The sequence below is a fragment of the Ziziphus jujuba genome, chromosome 7 (genome assembly GCF_031755915.1).
Source record: "Ziziphus jujuba cultivar Dongzao chromosome 7, ASM3175591v1".
Classification (NCBI taxonomy): domain Eukaryota; kingdom Viridiplantae; phylum Streptophyta; class Magnoliopsida; order Rosales; family Rhamnaceae; genus Ziziphus; species Ziziphus jujuba.
Genome location: NC_083385.1, coordinates 19,055,503 through 19,061,468, shown reverse-complemented (window position 1 = coordinate 19,061,468; position 5,966 = coordinate 19,055,503). Strand labels below are relative to the sequence as shown.

Sequence of the window (5,966 nt, the reverse complement as noted above, 5' to 3'; positions counted from 1 at the left end):
TCAACTTGATTCGAGATGGTTTGTTATTTTAACTTCACCACAACTTCGTACTTTTGTTGAAGAAGATGTTCTTGGAAATACTACGATGGCTCACGATCCATTTGTCATATAATTGTCAAGTATCGATGAAAATGATAATGAGAATGAATGTGAGAGTGGTTATGTTTGTAATGATTGTAAGGAGATATGGATAAAAAATATCTTCTAAATAAATTGGTATGTAAATTTATTAACTTATGTTTTAAGTAATATTTATAACATTTATTATTATTCATTTAATTATTTTTTTGATCCGCTTCATTATGTGTTTTCCACTTTTAATTAAGAGAAATGCGTCTCGTCAAATATTAAGAACGATGGTAATATTCTTTAAATTTTCATTTACTAAATTACAAATTTAATAATGATTAATATTTCATTTATTTTGCATAAGTGTTATAACTTTTTTAATTTTTCCATATGCCGTATGAGGGTGTAATATCATCAACAAGAGGATGTCAACTTCCATATCAATGAGTGTACATTCATGGAAGTTTGATTAATATTAAATTTGTTATGAAAAAAATACAATAGTTTACAAATTATGTAAAAATATGTCAATGAGATTATATTTAATTTATTTGATATTTAATTTGTTATGAAAAATATTTATTCTAAATTTTTGTATTCTAATTATTTTGGATGAAGCTAGTTTTAGTTTTTTTGTATTTTAATTATTTTTATATTTTTACTATTTTAATCACTTTTCACAAAATTAAAAAAAAGTAAAAAAAAAAAAAAAGAAGGGACGACACATTAACAAATAACAACGGCGTCTAACATATTTGGAGACCTTTAATTGCCTATTTTTAGCGACAAATATATTTAACGATACTTTAAAATAAGTTGCTAATAGCTTTTTTAGCGGCTCTCATGAATAATGTCATTAAATAATGCGTCGCTATAAGTGGACCATCAAATGGGTCGCTAAAAGCGTTGATGCGTCGCTAAATAAGCAACTATATTAATGTATCGCTAAATAGGCGACTCATTAGCGATGAATATATTTAACGACACTATATGAAACAGTCGCTAATATATTTTTAGCGACATTATGACGAAGCGTCGCTAAAAAATGCATCGCTATAAGTGGATTAAAAGAATGCATCGCTAAAAGTCAATATGCGTCGCTAAAAAATCAAATATAGGTGACTCTCATACTACGTCGCTTGTTGCTTTATGGCTTTAGCGACAGGATGTTAGGCGATACCATGCGATACGTCATTATTTATTTTGTGCAATGCATTTATTGCGTTATTTATCAATGCGATTCTAGTAGTGGTAAATCGTGTTGAGTATGAACTGAAAAAAATTTTACCAAGGGACTTTAGTCCTTTGAGTCCCATATTGCTTGGAATGTATTGCCCACTTTCAATGATGCTTTGACATTGGTTCTCAGTCATACTTTTCTACTTAATCTTGTTGGAGAAGTGATAACCATAATTAAAGCTTATTTTTATTCAATGTTTCAAATTTAATAAAATGGCAAATATTAAGGGTGTTATTTTATATTAATCTAGTATGTTGTTTTAAAACATTAATGAGTGTGACACTTTTAAATATGTTTTTAGCTTCGACCAAAAAAAATAAATAAATAAATAAAAAAAGAGAGAGTACATATTTCTAGCTGTAGGTATATTAGAAAGTCCAAGTCCAGATATACTTACAAGCATAGTTTTAAATATTGAAACTTTCACTAAAATTTTCACTTTTTAAACACATTGAAAAGAAATTTACTTCTTAAGTGGAAACAGATATAATTTTCATAATATCCATATAAATTTTCAACGAAATTTTCAAAATTTTCATGAAATTTTCATAAATTTCCTTTGAAATTTTAGAAAAATCTATAATTATTTTGTTAAATTTTTTATCAAAATTTTTTATAAATATTATTAATATTTAGTAAAACTTTTTGCCAAATTAATATAATTGATAGTTTTTTATACATTTAGTTGTTTTCTAATTATAAGGAAAATAAAAATATAAAAATTCAAATTTAACAAACAATGTCCAAAATTATATTAGATAAGTCTATTTATCATATTTTTAGAAAAAATTAGTATCACAAGTTATAAGTTTATCTACTTATTATTATTTTTTTACGATAATAAATTTAATATTTGTATAAATATTATAAAGTAGATAAAAATTGGAACGTAGGTAAAAATTGAAAGATATGCAGGAAATATATTTTCTGCAAACTAAGATTTAAAATTTCCATATCGATGGTATGTGATACATACAAACTTAATTACCAAATATTCATATTGATGGTATATTAATATTTATATACAAAATTATTAAAAAGAATACATCCTTTAAAAATTATTATAAAATAAAAATGAGGAGGATACAAATAATTCTCAATCATCCAAGAATTATTTATAATGTTTAAATGACTTTTATAATGTAATTATAATAATTGTTTTATATATTTTAATTAATAAATAATTTTATAAAATATGTATTTTTTGAATTTTTTTATTAATAATAGTATATTTTTAACTATAAATGCTTGTTATAAATATAATATTTATTCATTATTTTTGAAATTTAATAGTCAAAGTGATAATTAATTAATTAAATAAGTTATTCCTAAAATTTTAATAAAACTTTTTATTTTTTAAATAAATTTCCATCAATTTTTATTATTTTTTTTTATAAGTTTTTACATTTGATAAATTTCGATATTTTCGTGAATATTTTTATATTTTGAACCTTTGATATTTTTTCCATATCAAAATTTTGAATTTTACTTACAAGCTAGTATTATTGAGTAATTCAATTATTCTTTATTATATGTTTGTAACATGTATGGGAGTGAAAAATATCCATTAAAAAAAAAATTATATATGGACTTTCTTTCTTTCAAAATTTTATATATTGTCTTTTCTTTTTTTTAGGAGGCGTTTGGTACACAGGATAGGTTCGGATCGGACGGGATCGGACATGATAGATTCGGAAAATTAATATTAGTCTTGATTACCGTCGATAAAAAAATAAAATATAATACAACAGTTTAGACAAAAGAATTATAGAGTTGTGTATATTTAAATTAATTTAATTAAATTTATTTGTAATGCATTATTGTACTTAACTAACAGCAAATTAATCATTCGGGGATAATACTAGGATTTTTGTGGTATAGAACAAAATGCATAGAATAAAATATTTTTTTTTTTTTTGGGGAAAAAAAAGAGGATAAAAAGTAACATAGTTAAAGGAGCAAACATGTATTTATCTTTAAAAATAAAACCAACGGGATTGATGGATAATGACAATGGACAATTTGTTGCCGTAAATATCACAAAATCACAAAGCACAGTAGCCACATATGGTATAACATCTAGAACAACCCAATTTGTAAAGACGTTAGAAAGAGCCTAGGACTAAAAAAAGGGGCAAGTAAATATATTAATCTAATGGACACAAATTATGATCACTTGTGAAGACGATAAGTTGGAATAGCAAGTAGATGATTGACCCTTGGAATTGCGAGACCAAACTCTTCTGTCATGTCCAGCTGATTAGGCAATATGCCGTTTGGAAGTTTCCAATCAAAACAATGCACAAGTTGTGCTATAACCAGCCGAACCACAGTCAGTCCCAATTGAATTCCTGGGCAAATTCTTCTTCCAGATCCAAAAGGAATAAGCTGGAAATCACGTCCACGGACATCGACATCGCTACCGGAGAACCTTTCCGGGAAGAACTTCTCTGCATCGCTCCACGCCTCAGGGTCTCTTCCAATGGCCCATGCACTTATAATGACTCGTGCATTTTTCGGTATGTGGAAGCCATTGATGTTGCAGTCTTCCACAGAAGCATGGGGGAGCAACAATGGTGCAGCTGGATGTAGCCTTAGGGTTTCTTTTGACTACCATTTTTAAGTATTCCAAGCTTTCTAAGTCTGATTCATCAACCATCCTCTCCATCCCCACTTTGCTTTCTAACTCTTTTTGGACTTTCTTCATTATGTCTGGGTTCTTTATGAGTTCCGAGAGTGCCCATTCGATTGTTGTTGATGTAGTGTCTATGGAGGCTAAGAGTAGGTCCTGATCATCAGGAAAATGTAATGAATAATTAAACATAAGAGTTAGTTATAGTTTAATTACTTAAACCTCGAGCCATTACATTAAGAAAACGGTCAAACTGCCTCTCCTCAAGTTTCTTCTTTTCTATTTTTTGGGTTACACTAGTTCAATCATGTAATTTTGCAAAATGAATTTGACAAAATTAATAGACATATACACTCATAAAAAAAAAAAAATGAAATAAAGCTTAATAAAGCAGTTTGCCAATAAAGTTACATGAGTTGAGTGGATTAAGACTCAGTTTGGCATAACTTCTGATTTTGTTTTTGCTTCTGCCTTTTCAAAAATGCTTTTTAAAAAAGCTACTTTGCACTTATCTTGATTGGTTAGAAATGTTTATGAAGACCATAAACACTTTTTAAAAACCACCCAGCTTTAGAGAAAAAGTAATTCTTTTGTTACGTTGGTTTTCTAATATCATAAAAAAAGAAGCACAAGTGTAGAATAAAGTTACCAAAATAATTGCTTTGATGTTGTTCCTTTCTATGCGGTACTCAGATTCTTCAGAACCCAAGAAACCCAACATGACATCAACAAAGTCCTTGGTTCTGTCTTCATCCTTAGACTGAATATGCTCATCGATGATCTTCTCAAAGAAATCATCAAACGCTTTGCCAACCTTCTTCATCTTCTTTGTCAATCCTTGAAGATCTAGAGAAGCAATCTGAGGAATATAATCTCCCAAGTTAAAGACAGCTCCCAATTTCATAACCTCCCGAGCAACAGCCTTGAACCCCCTGTCGTTGAACTCACTGTCCGCAAATTTCTTCCCGAACACCATCCTGCAACTCATGTCGTTGCTCAGAGCCGAAACCTTAGCGCTAAGATCCACATCGATGCCATCTCGAGCCGCCTCTTTGATGAACTCGATTAACAAGCTTAACTCCTCCTTCCTCAATGCTCTGAAGGAGTTGATCTTCATGTTGCTGAGCAATTCCATGGTTAACATCTTACGAACATCGCGCCAATACCCGCCGTACTCGGCGAAGGCAACATTGGTCTGGTTGTAACCCATAACCTTCGCGGCTTGGTGGGGAGGTCTGGATGCAAAAACCAGGTCATGGGTTTTGAGGAAGAGCTCGGCAGCTTTAGGGGAGGAGACAACAATGGTGGGTATGAGACCTAAGCGGATATACATGATGGGACCGTGCTGTTTAGCGAGACGGTGAAGGTCTCTGTGAGGAAACTCTCCTAACAAATGGAGACTTCCGAAAATGGGGAAGCCGCTTGGACCAGGAGGTAGTCTTTTGTTGTTGTTGTTGGTTCTTTTCCATGGTTGGACTTTAAGAAGATAAACAAGGATGAGCAGTGCAAGAAGTGTCCAAATCCAAGCCATTTGGAGACTGGTCTTGAAAGGTAATTTGGGGAAGCTGAGTTCAACTTATTGTTTGAGTGGCAGTAGCTCAGTTATCAGTTCTTCCACAATGAAATCCATAGATAATATTTTCTGGTTGTTTATTTATTTATTTACTTTTCGTTAGTTTTCACATGGTATGTCTCAATCTATTATCATGTTGGCCGGTTGTGAGCTGCATTATATCTCTCTCACGGTGGACTAGGTGCAAAAGGATATGAACGTAAATTATGATTAAAAAAGGATAAATTATGCATGGATGGTGATATTAATTACAACATTTATTTTTATTTTGTAATGCTAAAAATAAAAAGTAAATTTTTTAATGATAATTAATTATAACTTGTCAAATAATATATAGATGTAATTTTTCTTAAAAATATCAAAATAATCCAACTTTTTTTTTCCCATTAGTTAATATTATATTACATTAATATTATGTAACATATAATCGATGAAACAGTCCATACTAAATC

General features: G+C 29.8%; 1 pseudogene; it reads right to left on the bottom strand.

The window, feature by feature from the left end:
• Positions 1-3,264: 3,264 nt before the first annotated feature.
• Positions 3,265-5,683, bottom strand: LOC107425416 (cytochrome P450 71AU50-like; annotated as a pseudogene).
• Between the last annotated feature and the right edge of the window lie 283 nt (positions 5,684-5,966).